The sequence below is a fragment of the Neophocaena asiaeorientalis genome, unplaced genomic scaffold, assembly GCF_003031525.2.
Source record: "Neophocaena asiaeorientalis asiaeorientalis breed wild unplaced genomic scaffold, Neophocaena_asiaeorientalis_V1.1 scaffold584, whole genome shotgun sequence".
NCBI classification, from domain to species: domain Eukaryota; kingdom Metazoa; phylum Chordata; class Mammalia; order Artiodactyla; family Phocoenidae; genus Neophocaena; species Neophocaena asiaeorientalis.
The window spans coordinates 758600-775407 of record NW_020173778.1 but is presented as its reverse complement, the minus strand read 5'-3'; the positions used below and the strand labels follow the sequence as shown (position 1 = coordinate 775407).

At 39.4% G+C, this 16808-nt stretch overlaps 1 pseudogene; it reads right to left on the bottom strand.

Moving 5' to 3' along the window:
• Positions 1-327: 327 nt before the first annotated feature.
• Positions 328-647, bottom strand: LOC112404057 (HIG1 domain family member 2A pseudogene; annotated as a pseudogene).
• Between the last annotated feature and the right edge of the window lie 16161 nt (positions 648-16808).

Genomic DNA, 16808 nt, shown 5'->3' with positions numbered 1-16808 from the left:
AGACACTATTATAATTTTTAAATGTTATTTTGGTATACTATGGTTTTCTTTCTTTCCTTTTTTTTTTTTTTTTTTTTTACAAGTGGATCAGAGTTTATTAAGTAGGGAGTGGAGAAGGTGCAGCACAAGTAGAAGTATGCAACACTCAAACTGAACCGAACCTGAGATTCCTGAAAAAATCTGTCGGTTACACAATTGGCTACTTCTGACACCACTGATACAGGGGCTTGTCAGGGGAGATGAGGGAATAATGCCAGGGGCAGGACCGGTGGTTGCTCCTGGAGCTGGGAACGATCTCCACGGAGCTTTCAAGGCCAGGCCACCGACTCAGGGTTGAGATTTCAGAGTGGATGCAGCCAGACCTGCCAAGATGGATACGACCATGAAGCCCTGGGGGCAATTCGGGTGCACATCATGAGCTGGGAGTGCTGGCTCTGACCCCGGTGGAAGCAGTAGAGGCCGTAGGTAAGGGCAGCCGCTGTGCCCAGGCAGCCTATGGGTACCATTGGGTTCTTGCGGGTCTTGCGAAGAAACTTTTCCTTGAAGCTTTCCGACGTGCTGTGTACACTGGGGCTAAAGCCCTCAACGACTGGGGGCTGCGATGGTTTAAAGGGTGCCTCTGGAGTGACAGGGCCAGGAGTCAGCATGTTTCAGGCTACAGCAGTAGGAGAAAAGCGGGACGCTAATATGGTTTTCTTAATACACATCTTTTTCAGTAAATTTTAGATTGTGATTTTTTTTCCAGTTCGTTGTTTGTCCTTTTTTTTTAGTTGTGATTTTTTCATGTATACTAGTAAAAGAGGATTTGTTTTCTACTTGAAATTTTGCATCTCAATAAAATTAATGCACAAAATTTGTGGGAGACACAGAACTTGCATAGACTAAATGATCTCCTCCAAAGTATTTTTTACCTCCAAAGGGAAAGATAGCAACTTCAAGGTGGAGAAACCCAGCAGACACCACTTACCCAATTGATCAAGATTAACATCACCAGTAATGAAACATTATTACACTGTTAATCCTTTGATAAGATTCCTTGAAAAGGCAATAGCATAGTTTCTGTGGTATTCTTGCCAAAAACACAGAACCTTATTCCAATCAAGAGAAAAAAATCAGAGGAACCCAAACTGAGAGGCATTCTACCAAATAACTGGCCAATAATCTTCAAAAATGTCAACATCATGAGAGACATGGAAAACTGAGGAGCTATTATGCATCAGAGGAGACTGGGGAAGTATAACAACTAAATGCAAGGTGGAATCCTGGTAGGATACTGGAACAGGAAAAAATGTTAGTGAAAAAACTGGTGAAATTTTAATAAGGTCTCTAATTTAGTCAACAAACCTGTACCAAGGTTGATTTATTAGCTTTGGTAATTGTACTATGGTTACATAAGATGTTAACAAAAGGGCAACTGAGTAAGGAAAGGGTATACAGGAACTCTCTTCTATAAGTCTAAATTGAGTTCAAAAGTAAAAAGAAAAAGAGAGAGAGAGAGAGACAATGGATCCTCAATGACATCCTCTTAACATTTGGGTCCAGCTCTGCCTGAAGTCTGAGAATTTTCTCCTAACATTGTAGTTAGGTGAGATAATACATGCCCCTTTATCTTAAAAAGATTTAAGCAAAATAAAATTCTCTATCTTAACTTTGTTACTCTGAACAACTTGAGCCCAAGGATATATAATGTCCTGGAAAAATGTTGTTGCTTTAATCTTTCCTCCTTTTTTGATTTTGTTGGGTTTTGATACCAGCTTCCTGACTCTAGAGTGCTTTATTCTTGACCTTGAGCACAGATCATATCTCTGTGTGACTTCTAGACATGGGTCACTGACGTAAAGTGCCTGGCTATTTCTTTTCATAACTTCCATAATTATTAGAATATCAATTATGACTTTGGCATTAAATACGACTACATTGCCTTTTTTCTTTCTCATAAGTTTTGTAGCTCTCTTCTTAGTGGTAATACTATATTATTTACTACCAGATATCTAATAAGTATCTGTGCAGGAGAATGTATAGTTGTCTTACACTGTGTTCCTCTATCTTTCATTGATTTGAATACTTGAGTGGCTACTATGTGTCATAAAGTATTTTTCAGCAGAGAATAATACAGGTAGATTCTCACCATCCTATCTGTATTCCTACCCACAGGAAGGAGGAAAGAGGGAATGCAGGATAAGTGGCTTTGCCTTTTAGGAATCACTTGGAGGCTGCATCCATTTCAGTTCTGTTGACTTCTATTAGCCCAGACATCATCACACGGACTCACCTCCTTTGTGCCAAAAGGAAGCAGAGAGATCAATTCTCCTGCTGAGCAGCCTTGTACTCCCTAAAGCTAGTGATGGTGGGGGCTATCATTTTAAAGAAGATGGAGAGAATGGGAAGATCTCTGCCACAATGGATTGTAAGTGCAGGAGTCATATATTCAGATCTATGTCTTTAAAAGTTCACTTTAATAGCTTTGTGGACAACAGAGCTTAGTGGAGGCAAAAGTGGAATTGAGGCTACTTGCAGTTCAGATGGCAGGTGACGGTGGCTGCTCGGTGTTGGCAGGGTAAGTGTTCAGCTTTTAACCACTAACTCTGTGAATTTTCACTTGGATAATGAAATCATTGTAAAACTTAGAGCATTTATTATAATTATGATCATCTTCACATAATTATTGTTTTCTCCACCTGGAGTTTGATCACATTATTATTATATACAATGATTTTACAAGTAAATGTAATAAATAAATGCTTTATTTTGGCCACCAAGCTAATGGTTCTTATTTACTCTGCAATATGACATTAGCTGGGAGATGAGTTAGGACTTTTTTGTGGTAGTGCAAGTCAGAGATAATAGTGGCTTAGACTAGGGTTGAAGCCAGGCAGATGGAGAAAAGATGAAAATTTCAACAGAACTGGCAAGTAGAATGTGAAAGAAGGGAGAGAAAGAGGAATTAAGAACAGCTCATAGGCGTTCTGCCTTGATCAAATTGGTGAACATTGTTGCCATTTACTGAGCTGGAGAAGTTTGTAAAGAAATGAGTTTTCAGGAGCCAATGAGAGTCAAGATTTCTTTTTCATTTGTGTTAGGTTTGAGATCCAAATGGAAAACAAAATGGATGTCTAACAGGTGATTAAATATAGATGCTTGGGGCTTAGGTGTCAGGTCAGGGGAAAGATAATCTATAAACTGACTGGGAGCTTCTGCTACAAAGATGCTCCTGGGAGGTTCGAGGGATGAGATGAGGCAGATAAACCCAGGAGAAAAGTGGGAAGCTCCAGGGGGTCTGTTCTGCATAGATAAGAATGATGGAGAGTCTGAGAATGAGTGGGCTTAGTTATCTGCTTAACTAAAGACTCTAGTCTTAGTAGCATTCACAGTGGAGAGTGTTTATTCTCCACAAAATGCTTCGATTTTTATCACGACTTTACTTGAGTGGATATTGGTAAGAGTAGATAGGGATGCACTTGACTTCCTTCTTTGCAGAAAGGGCTTCAAAGAATGCACAGTTCAGAAGCCTCCAATTTCTGTCTTTTGTGTAGTTTCTTTTGGCCAATGGTGTCTTTCTTCTGAATTTCCCAGACATGCTTACTGAGACCTAGTATACATTCAAAGTCAGCTGATCTTTTCATCAGGATAGCTTTAGTAGAACCTGGTAAACATAATATCATAATGGTTGCAGGCTTCACTTGTGCATCCTTGAACTTGAGACTAGGTCCAAAGACTTTAAAGGAATACTCTGAGCTCTTCAAAGCTGACCTCTCACCAGGTAATAACGACACTCCCGTTAGTCAATGCCCAGGAGGAATTTGGGAATGATGAAGTGTTATTTTGCAATGCTTGCCACTTGGAACGTTTTATTTGGTCTCCTGTAGTCTATTCTTGTGTCTCTTTCCCTTCTCACTCCTTTTCTATCCAATTGTATCACTTTTTAACAGTTCATCACAAAGGGAAAGTAAGAATTGGATGGTCTCCCTCTCGTTTTTTAACACCTTTGACTAAAAGTAGATTTGTGACTGTAATCACTTCCAGAAAGGACTTGCATTGGGTGCCAGCAAATTGACTCTTGCTTCCAAGTATGCAAGTGTGTAAGGGCATGGGGGTGGGAGAATGAAGTGGGGTTTTGTTTTGTTTTTTTTTCCTGCTGCCAAGACTGTGCTAATTGCCTGTGCTCCTGGTCTTTATTTGGGGGCACCAAATCTATCTGATTAAACATTTTACTAATGCCCAAAGCTTTTTATCACAGGCTCTCTCTCTCACTTGCTTCCAAAGTTCCATGTCATTTACTTACAAATCCATCATCCATCTATTCATTTTTTGTTCAGTCATTCATCATTTATTCATTGGGTACATATGTCTGCTCTGTACTGTACTGAGAATTGTAAGAACTTTAAGAGATGGTTTTATAGTCATTGCTTCTGTAATGTTTTTAGGGTGATATAACTTCCATGTATTAACCATCTAAAATATAATTCTAAGGCAATATTTGATTAGGTTAGTGGTGGGCTGGGTGTCTCAAGTTATGAATTCAGAATAACATTATTCAAATTCAGAATAATGGAAAGCCTGTGGTGGGAGTGGGGTTAGTCGCCAGTAGCTTTTCAGAAGAGAAAGTCTTGTTGTGGCCTTGAAGGAAGCTTAGGCTTTGGGTATGTTATTTAGTGTGTATGTCACAAACCTTCGCCAAACCCCAGTTCCTATTTACCGTGAGAGTGAGAAAAGTTCTGCAGAACTTCGTTCTGACCCTTATTATTATGTTAAAAGTTATTCATGAATTTCTGCAGTGTGTTTTGCTTATTATATTCAAGTCTTTTCTCCCCATACTAGACATCTCAATGGCAAGGTCTATTTCTAGCTGATCTTAGTATCCCCTTGTCTAGCGGCACAGTACTGTGTGGGTATAGTAGACACTCATTAAGGTGTCTAGGAGGGAGATAGACCATAGGGTTGAAGGGCATAAACTTTGGAGCCAGGATACTCGGGTTCAGATCCAAGTGGTACTCACTTCTTCCTAGCAGTGCACATGGACAGATTCCTTAAACCTTCTGTGTCTCAGTTTCTTCTTCTTAACCTGAGGATAATAACACTACCTGCTTCCTAGCATTGTTAGAAGGATTAAATAAGGTAATGTATATAAAATGCTTAGAAAATTGCCTGGATATTATTATAATCATCATTATCACCATCATCAAATGTTTATGGGAATAAAATGGAAGCAAAGGAAAGAGGACATAGATGGGTAGTTTAGGTAAGGTAGGGATAACAGATGAAATATTGTAAGTGCTAGGCTGAGTAGTTTAGTAGATGGAGGAAATCAACATTCATTGGGTGAGGTGGCTTTAGCCTCAGGTCTAGGGGCCGAATCATTCAGAGTTAGAGACTCAGGGCCACATCTTGGTCAGGTGATGGCAGAGGAGGAGACTCTAGTTAAATATGGCCAAGAGGGCAGATAGCCAGCCATGAAAAGCCTTTACATATTTGCTGTACTGAGGGCTTTTATATCAAAAGGAATGTTTATGCCCCCATGTATTCAACCAATATTAATGGAGGTATTTTGCTAAGTAGGGTTATAAAATTAAATAGCTTAGTCATTTTATTTGACCTTATGGGGTTTATTGTTTTGCGGGTGGCCAGATTTTAAACAACTTCAATGAAGTGTGATGTATGTGAGGATGGGGAAGCACAGAGGACTGTGGGAAGCATCTCCCAGTCTCTTTTCCTGCCCACTCCATGCTGCCAACTGATGCTCTTGGGAGTCTTCAGAATCTGGCTCACATCCTGTCTTCCACCGGAAGTCATTGTTGACAGTATCATTAATTTTATTTTCTCTTGCCTAATTCTATCATTCTACAAAAATGCACTGACATTCTAAGTTTTCATATTCTTCTGAGTTTGTACAGCTTTCACTCAAGAAGATATGGGAACAGAGTTCTGGAATGCTAAGTTTACTTCTATTTCCCTGTATCCTTTTCTGAAAATCCTTCTGGAGTTAGGAATTGATTTCTTCAAAAACATACTCATTTTTATCTTCTCCCAGAGATCTTTTGAAGTCTCAGGTGTCTCTCTGAGTTAGCATTCAGTCATCACTTTCCACCTCATTTTTAGTAGAGTCTTCCCTGTATCCTTGCTCTTTTAATGCATTTTTTAAAACTTAAACAAATTTTTAAAATTTATTTTATTTTTGGGTGCATTGGGTCTTCGTTGCTGCATGTGGGCTTTCTCTAGTTGCAGTGAGCGGGGGCTGCTCTTCATCGCATTGCGCAGGCTTCTCATTGCGGTGGCTTCTCGTTGAGGTGGTTTCTCTTGTTGTGGAGCACGGGCTCTAGGCATGAGGGCTTCAGTAGTTGTGGCACACGGGCTCAGTAGTTGTGGCTCGCAGGCTCTAGAGTTCAGGCTCAGTAGTTGTGGCGCACGGGCTTAGTTGCTACACGGCATGTGGGATCTTCCCGGACCAGGGCTCAAACCTGTATCCCCTGCATTAAGAGGTGAATTCTTAACCACTGCGCCACCAGGGAAGGCCTCTTTTAATGCATTTTATCTTCCTTTTATCTGGGAGAGCCAAATCCATGATGAAAGTTGGGAGGTCGGATATCCTGGCACTTTGAAGAAGCAACCAGTTCTGGGTCTCATTTGCAGTTCACTTTTTGGTGATGAGTGCATATCTTTTGTTCAAAGCAGGGCCAAGAAGGTAAAGATACATTTTTGCTGAACTACTGAAAGTCTGACTTATAATAGAAGCAAAAGAAATAAAAGTCCAGTTCTTATTACAAAAAGAACGAATAATCTTAGTAAACATTGTTAATAAAATTGAAGCCTTAAACAATAGGCTCTTTATCTCCTTAAACTTGATGTGGCATGAGATTAGAGTCATAGAGCAACATATCCAAATTAACAACTGCAAACCTTCGAGATGCATGCTCAAAGTGGTCAGCTGCAAGAGAGCTGACTTTTACAACATGGTGAAACAGGCGATTATCTACTGTCTCTTATACTAAGACTAATCTTTGCACTGACTCATTTTAGACCCCCTCTCTCTCTGGAGAATATCTTCTGCACAAACTGTAAGGTCCAAGATAGTGATGATCTGCTAAACATATGCAGAACAAATGGTTGAAGAAACTATCTGCCCATTTGATTGTTACATTACTCATCTCTGCCATTTTGCTGCCCGTGCAAACACAAGGCTATATAAAGCCAGTCTTTGGGTCATTCCCTATGTTGATTCATGGAGGGGAGGCCCCTTGGCATGGCTGCCTGTGGAGGAGTACAGGGACCAGCATCCTCAGACAATGTTGACTAAATTTCTGGCAGAGTGCTTTTAAGGAGTAAGAAAAAAGTACCATGATGTCATTCAGGTGATGTCCAAGTTACATTTTCAGTCTACCTAAGGTAGTTATTTGGGAGCACTTGGGAATGAACTGCAATCAAAATTCTAGAAGATTCAGTCTATGTTCTCTGCCAGCCTAGTGTTGGAAAGTCTTGTCCTGGACAGATATCTAGGAAGCAAAGAGAAGCTGAGGAGTACAAAAAGTAAATACTAGAGATGAAGGAGACCTTGTTGACCTCAGTTGTTGCTCCCTCTGTCATCTCATATTGTAACCAATGACCAAAATTTGCAGATCGAATTGTTTTAATCCCTTAGTGAGGTAAATCACAAACGTCTGCATACAGATATTTCTTAATCCATCTCTTATGCCATAGATCCAGAAAAGAAAAAAAGAAAAAACCCATAATACTATAGAAATTGAGTTTTCAGTCCTTCAGTTGACTGAGTTTTGGAATAAGTCATAGTTAGTGCTTCCTTGCATTAAGTAGTTCTAATAATATCAGGATCAAAGCCAGGAGAGTTGAAAAGGTCACACTGAGAACCTGTGGTGCCTCTACCACAGCATTTTCCTGTTTACATTTAGTTGAATTTTAAGTGGGTTCATAATGAATGCGTAAAACCACTATACTGTTTCTGCCACTTGTTTTTAATTAGTGACTGGGAATAAAAAGGGTCCTGGTTTAATTTAGCAATGAAAGGGTTAGTTTGAAGCTTGAGAAGAAATGAAACAATACACTGTGTAAGGTTTTATTTTATTTTGGACTACTTTTCTCTCATTTCTTCGAATTTTTATGCAGTAGTTTTGTGCCATGGACTGTGCTGGGGACATAACATCCCTGTCCTTGTGGACCTTACATTGTATGAGATCACTTTATGGTTCAGTATTTCAGAAAAGAAAACTCTCCAGGAAAAATCCTGATACTTATAGTAAAACAAATGAGAAAGCATATTAGATTTAACATGCTCTATTCACTATGTCCATTTCTACAAATTACCATTTTTCCAGCCAAAATGGTTTTCCACTCTCATTGAAAATATTGGTTACTACAAGTATTCTGTTAAGATATTATTCAGTATAAAAAATACCAAACAAACTCTTAAGTCATTAAAACAGATACTTTTTATATAATGTGTGCAAGAAAGGGCATATAACAAAACAATACTTGTGACTTTTTAGTTAAGTGGCAAGGAGAGCCCGAAGATAGCAAGGATTCTGAGTGAGGCTTTGCAGGGAGCTCAGGTATTTAAATAAAAGGAGCCTTTTAAAATTTTGGCCAAATGGCTCTACCATCCTTGTTTCTCCCTTTCCTCCTTCACTCTTTCCTTTTATCTGGAAGATGTTAGTACAGAATAAATACATATTGGTGAAATGGCTTTGCTTTTTATGGTTTCCTAAGGCTATGACTATTTTACAGAGATTCGTTCCACTGGAAGTCCCAGGTTTCCTGTTTTTATTATCCACACTTCACACGGTGGTTTAGACCAAATTGGCCATTGCAGAGTTTGGAGAGCAGTCTGCTTTACACCGTAAATTGCACTGCTACTTCCCTACCCATCTCTCACAGCCCACGCGCTGGGGCTGATCAGATACACAGTCTCCAACACGGAAGAGCCCATCAGTGCCTCACTTTCCTTCTATTTTTGAAGTTAGCTCCTCCTGAAATAGTTTTACTTCAGTCATGTTCATTTGGCCTAGAGAGTGGATATCAGGAAACAGGCAATTTGGAAGGAGAGATGACTATCGAAATGTAATTTCCCTTTCAGCAAGAGGCTCTCCTTCACATTTTGGACTGTCCGGCCCCCGACCACAGGTGCCGAAGGCTCAGTAAGGAGTTCATATTGCCTAGTGAAACTGTGACAGGGGAAGCACACATCTCTTCATGCAACCAAATCATGATGTTAGCCAGATGAAGTCCCTGATGAGCTCTTGTAAATAGAATTTCCCTTCTAGAGTGTCAGCATACTCAGCAGATACTCTGCTCCACGTGCGTGGTAATTTAGTTAGTCAACAGCCGGAGAAATGATAATACGTACACAGAGGTTGATAATAACCAGTAATGAGTTAGACACAGCAGATAACCCCAGGGCAGAATAACCAGGCAGAGGAGGAGGGAAGGTGAGAAATGACAATCCTTACAATGAGACCATGGTGTAAGCTGGGAAGTGACTGGGGAGTGATGGTGTCCCTGTGTCCACCCTGGGCAGGGAAGCTGTGTGCTCCCTAGGTTAATTGTCCAGAGTTGCAGCTCGTGGCCACTCGTCTATCTTCCCAGCAGACACAAGAAGTGTCCTGGCCTCAAAACTCCTTGAAACGATTAATGTTGCTTTTTTTCCTTCTGTTATTGTAACTTGACAATATGTCAGTAACTTGTTTAGTCCAAAGATGGTGGAGAATTTAGAAAAACAAAGCTGAAAACAGTTCAGGCACTGTCAATGCAGATCTTCCAGTCTCCAGACATTTCTGGAACTCCAAGGGCAGTGTTTGACATGTTATATTGACTGCAAACTTAGACGGTCAGGTTATCATACGGGAGGCATTGTTGTCCTCATTTTATAAGCAACAGAGGAGAGATACTTCTGTAGTAGACAGGGTTCTCAAATCTAGGAGGATTTGTGTCCTAATCGTGTTCCGTAGTATGCTGACTCCAAATATTTGTGATTCTACAAAGCCTTTTTACAGTTTTCATCACCTCCTTGTTTTCCCTGACTGTTTCCTCCCTCTGGTATTATAACTGGGTCGTGATAAGGTACCAGAGAACCACACACAGGAATGAGTAAAGAAAATCCTAATTGTTTCAGCATTTTGGAGGAGGATGTGATCTATCTGAACACATTTTGTTTGGGTTGCCTTTCCCAGTCCTCTTTGACCTGTAGCCAAAAAAAATAAGTTCCGTTGAATTTACAATTGTGTCCCTCTGCACCTAAATGGTTTTACTGGGTTGTGTGTGTGTGCGCGCACATGCCTGTGAGCATTGGTGAGGGTTTTGTTCTTGTGATTCCATTTTATGAAAGTTGTGTGGAAATGCTAGTGTATGCCATCAATTGTGATAAACACAGCTGTTAATCATCAATGCTTCTGTATTGCTTTAAAAAGAAAACAAACTTGAGAACTGTCACTGATTCTAATGATTTACAACACCACGATTCATAGGCGTCCGAGACGACTGTTTGCAACACATTTGGATCGTCTCCGTTTATTGTTTTGCTATATATCCATCATAGAATTAAAAAAACATTAAATTTATCCACAGGTGTCTCTAATGGTAGGAAAACAATTCAAATCCCTATGAAATGAAGAAGTGAATGAGAAGGTAAGAAAGAAAATGTGCTATTTATGCCATCCCCTGAGTAATAAAAGAGTAAGCTGAAAAAGAGAGGGTCAGTGTTTTTCGTGAACATCATCTGGGTTATGAATATGTTCATGGTTGACATTGTTTTCAAGTGCATATTTGAGAAACTAAGCATCCTGTCCTCTCATTAGGTCCCTCTGCACTTAGGAACATACATGGCCATGACTGGGGAGTGGAGGGTAAGAAGATAGCCCCTTGCATCCCTCACATATATTTCTTTTCTCCCAAGAGTACAGGACTGGGGGCAAACCCCAAGAAATTCCATGCTTTTGTGAGATATGACTGGTTAGCAGGTGAGGTAGAAGGAGAAGAAAACGGGCTTAGTGTTCTTCTGAAGTATAAAAGGACAGAGATGGGATGAACGGAATCCTGAAGAATCAGTAGAAATGTACAGGTAGAGGAAAATATATCCACACGTTGTTGCTCCTTAAGTCATAGGCCGGAAGACCGTGATTCTAAATTTCCATTCTTAGCTCTTGAATATTCTTAGTCAACTCTTTGAATGGCCTTGTTTGTACTCCATTTATTCAATAGTGATTTATTGAGAAATCCGAGGGACCTGTTAGTTTGTTTCTTGCTTCCTGTTATGGAAATGACACTTTCTGCTTTGGTAGGGTATTGGGACTGCAGACTGGTGGCAGGTAGAAAAATTGGCAAATATGGGCAAGTTAGAATTGTATCATTATAAATAATTTTTAAACTTTTGGTATCCACTGTATCAAATGTCCCAATATAAATTACATCGATATTTGTCCATACATATTGCTTTATTTTAAACAGCTTGGGCTGATAACATCTAGTTAGTATACACCAGTGTATAAATATTGGTAGTAAAAATATTTCAATAATTACAAACAGCTGCTGCTCCAACTCCCTGAGGAGCTCCCTGCCGCAGCTCATGCAGCCCCTCCACTGGGACCCCCACCTCTGCTCGGTTCAGCCATTGAATAACACCCAGCAGAGCAAGGCCCTCCAGAGACCCTGTTACTCTATAGGAGCCTTATTTTGCCTGGTTGGTGTCGGTGCCGTATAAGTTGTTAAGTATTTTGAATATCACACTTGCACGAAGGAAGAAAGCAACACACACACTTGCATCAATTAGACAAGCGTAAGTGTTCAAGGTCAGGTTCCTGTGCTTCAAGAGCTTTACTTTGAAGGAACTTACTATATGTATGTGTTTTGTAATCAATAACTCTCACCCAAATTTAAGTGCCCTTTTGATAGTAATGTTCTACCTTAAGTTAGACATTTCTTCATAAAGCAACTCAACGTGTTGGAGTAGCAGGTATTTATACGTTGTCCATTCAAGGTAGTAACAGCAAGACGTTGTTCTCCACATTTTGGCAAACTTTTAGGCTTATATTGGTGAAGTGCGTGCAGGTTTAGAAATTAATCACAGGAGAAGAATGCTAAAATAAATATTCCTCTGGGCATGTAGTACTAATAACAGAACAGAAAATTGTGTTCAATCCGTGCACCTCACCCCAATCCATTGGTGCGGTCTGTGCCTCATTAGCCTTAAAACACATTGGACTCAGATATGTGCTTTTATGGTAAGGAAGACAAGAGAGTATTTACAAGTCAGTGTGGATCGTGAATCTGCAATGAATTGGACCTATCTCAAGTCTGTTCTTCAGGCCTTAACATATCGTAAAAGCCTAGAGGCAGAAAGAGATGAAGCTATGGGGGCAAACGGAAAGTCAAATGTACAAAGCCAGATAGTTCTAGGGTTCAAGCAGTCTTCCAGAGAACAAATCAAATTTAGCAATTTAGCAATTCACAACTGCAAAGAATTCTGAATGTAGCTGCAAGTTTTCCAAGGCTCTCTACTTTTCTTTTCTTTTTTTTTTTTTTGGATTTATCATTTTTTCCACCATAGGATTAGTTTCTCAAGCCACAAAACAGTTTTATATTTGAACCCTTATACTATCTATTTATAATGTTTCAGTGATAAAACATGTTTTACATGAAGTCCTTTTGGTTTTACTAGGGTGTAAATTCCTTGAGGACAGGTGTTATTTCGGATCCATTTTTGTATCTATTATAGACTCTAGCATTATGCCTTCCAATATTGAAGCTGTTGATAAATGTGTGACACTGATATGAGTTTGAGATAATATCAATGAGTTCTTTGAATTCAGCGAATGTCTGGAGCTCATGGTACGATGTCTGATATAGAGTTAACATTTGCCTTCATTGTAGCCTCCATGATGGGCTTTGCTATGTGCATGTACAGATGAATCTGGGTGTTCTGGTATAAGTTTATATATGGGAATGAGATTTTGTATCATAAATACATATTTAATTAGAATATAAGAATCTTCTATAACCCTAAGGTGATTTGTGGTATTGAAGAAGGATTCTATAAACCTTATTCCGCTAAAATATTTGAGTCATCAGAGTACTGCTAATAAAAATTCATGACCACTTAATGAAACCAAAATTATTATTTCAACCTATAATAATTTGAAAATAAAAGACATTTCCAAGAAATATTTTTAAATTCTGCATATAATTCCAAAATCCTGAAATAGAAGATGTACAACTGTAATGAGAGAAGGACAAAAACATGTGTGTGTGCTTGTATCTCAGGGCATCAACACAATCATGGTAAAAGAAACAGGATTTTAGGTAAAGGGAGAAAGGGAAATGCCAGCTGTCTGAGTCATTCTCATTATTAGGGTCTTCTCATCTAAGCAGCCTGCATTTTACTTTACTTTATCACCCCTAATAACTGTGGCTTCCTGGACGGTTCTTTGTGACAGTCTTTGGTCAGACTCATGGGCCAGACTCATGCACAGCTCACACTGGAGCTTTTCAGCTCTGTTTACCCCGGAGGAATCTCTCAGAACTCCTTTCCCTTGGCTCTGTCACAGAACAATATTCCACTGGAAGAGAAGTGCTGGCTGGATCCCTGTTATCACCTAATTCTCTTTCATTTGATGAAATCCTGGATCCCTCTTTCAGAGAAGCAGTCAACAGACCGAAGTCGAAACAGAGTAAAGTTTATGTGAAACTAAAGTGTGTGTGAAGTTACGCTTATTCTGTGGCATCCTGGAAAGCGCCAGTAGCTTTTGGTCACTGAGTGTCTGAAACTTGTTCATCAGAAAGGGAGTGCTTGATGAAGAGAATAAGAACGCTTTGCAGTTTACACAAATTTCTTTCATGTTAACATTAGTGAGGCAAGGCTTTGGAAGTGAGAAGACATGGGTTCAAGTCAGCAGTAGATGCTCTTGATGCTGTGTGTCGTGTCCCCTAGACCCACCTGAGTTCACCCGCAGCTGTGATGGACAGTTTCCAGTACGCTAACTGCTTCTCACCTCCTGTTCTCCACGACTCACCTGAGGATTTTCACTGGAGCCCTGGGAGCTTTCTCTGCTGCCCGAAAGTGCAGGGGAATTAAGGCCACCATGAACAACCCTCAACCTGTGGAGATGGGGGATGGTGGATAGATGCCCAGTCTTCCAATTCTATGACGGGAGTATTCAGAGGCATGTTCTATACGGTTTCTAAGAGGGTACCCAGCAAGACTGGGCCCCAGATGCCTGCAGAAGTAACCCACTTACTCACACAATCTATATTGGACTTCTTCCTTCCTTGTCTCACTTTCCCAATTCTGTCACTTTTGTTTCTGAGGATCAATTCCCAAAGAAGTTACCTGCACCAAGTCTTGTCTTGGTATCTGATTTGAGAATCCAAAGTAAGACATGGTCCTAACTATGCAATTACCTGGTACTGAGGCTCTGAGGAGGTTATTTTATTTTTCTGGGTCTAAGTTTTTTGACCTATCAAATGAGAGTTGGGCTAAATTGAGAATTTCCTTATTTACTTAGCTGCAGAACTCTTTTTTTAAAAAATTAAATTAAACCTTACACAAAATCTTATAAAAATAAAAGTGATGAACGTGTTTCTTAGGTAATTTAAAGCTTGTTTTGTCTGTTTGGCAGACATTTCCTTGTTTATGGATCACTGAGGTATATTCTTGGGTTCTTGCAAATCCTCATAGCACAATTTTTAAAATAATTGGACTAGAAGATCTTTAAGGCTCATGTAGAGTTTGAAATTCTGGGATTCTAACAGTGGATAAAGGTCTGTAAGGAGCACTCTACTTCAATCCTGATCTCTGAGTTATTTTCCAAAGTCTAAACCCACTGAGAACCAGTTTAGACTCTTTCTTCCCCATACCATTTATCTTCCCATCACCAAACGGTTATATGTGTACTCATACGTGTGCATGTGTATTTATACATTCTAAAGAAAGAGTCAGAAATATAATTTCCTAGCTTGTGGCATGCCATAATTTTCCAGGAATTTTACTACAAGGACTATAAACTCTGATGATATGTTGGATGAATATAAGGGCAAAAAAGTAATCCTCATTAATTTTTTTTACTTCATCATAAGAACTTTCAGACTTTTTAACCTGTTATTTCATTAAAAGAATATATTCAGTAATACTTTTCAGCTTTAATGCAGATGGAAAATATATATTTCAGGGAGCCTGTGTGCTGTAATTTTTTTTTTTTTTTTTGGCTCTCAAATCTTAATTCTTGGCCATTTATATAATTCCCAAAAGTTGTTTTCCTTTCTGCAGCAAGGTATTTTGCCTAGAGTTTCAAAACAAGATTTTTTTTCCTAGAACTATCCACATGCCTCTTTGTTTCCTCCTTTCCCACACTTTCTGCCTAAGCTGGGGTCTGGGTTTTCATCAGCCTGTCTTCCCCTATTATTTTCCTTAGAATATTTCAGTACATTCCTTTGTCCTTCCAGGTAAACCACTAAACCTGCAACCACTTGTTTCCTGGGACTGGTTCCAGCACATCTTTCACCTCGCCAGTCTTTCTAGGGACACTTTCTCCTCATTTCTTAAATCCTGTACTTCTGCTTGACTTGTAGAAATACACAGAAAAAAAAATCATTTTTGGCATTTTCTTCTAGAGGAATATCTGTTATCTGATTTCCATTGTTCATCAAATCTTTGCCTTTGTGATCTCTTTTTTTTTTTTGAAGATTAATTGAAAAGAGATCCAATTTACTAAATTTGGAGAAGAGAGAGAGAGTAACTTCCACCCAAATTTCTGGCAAGTATTCGTATCCAGATAACATGTATGCAAGTTCCTTTAGGAAGAATTATCTCTCCCAACTATGATTCTTAGTGATGTTAGTAAGGCATTTCTCATTGAAGCTGAAAGTCAGTAAGAAAGAGAATAATTAATACAGCCATCTTCACCGAGCCATGATGTCCCACATTTCCAGAGGAGGTGAGGGTTGTGATTTCCTTTTATAAGTTCTTCACTTACTCAACAGTTTTCTATAATATTTCAAAGCTTTGAAATACAGGACAGTATTAACGTCAACACAACATTTTAAAAATTATAGTGGTTTCTCGGTACCCACAGTGGTTTAGTTACAGGACTGCTTCAGATACCAAAATCCACGATACTCAAGTTCCTTATATAAAATAGTGTAGTATTTGCATCTAACCTATGCACATCTTCCATATACTTTAAATCATCTCTAGATTAATTATAATACCTAATGCAATGTAAATGCTATGTAAATGGTTGCCAGGTGCAAGGCAAATCCATGTTTTGCTTTTTGGAACTTTCTGGAACTTTTTTCCAAATATTGTTGGTTTGTGAATCCATGGATGTGAAACCCACAGATGTGGAACCCAGGGATAGGAGAGCCGACTGTATACCCTTTTCTCTCCTCGGCAGAGTTTTCCTTGAGCCCTTCAGTTTGCATGTGTTGCCTTTAATTTTTGTTTCTGAGCTCTGTCATTTCTTTCCTAAGAGGTGTACCCTACCGTATGACTTCATCTAAATGCATCCCTTACCCAAACCACCCAGGCTGTGGAAAGTGGGTCTCTTGTCTCCCACATCTGACTGTAAGTTCCTTCAAGGCAGAAGCTCATCTCCCAGAGTTAAGCAACTTGTTGGGTACGTGATAGCTCCTTAATATATGCTGGCTGAATAAGTCACCAAATTACTGGACCATATGTTTTAGGAGTTGCTTTTGGATGAGGCTTCATTAAGAATTTTCTGAATGGCTCAAGATTTAGTGATTTGGCTGTTTTTCAGAGGCTCTGACCAGCTTTTCATTATTTCCAGTTCCGTGTATGAATTAGGTATCTGAAA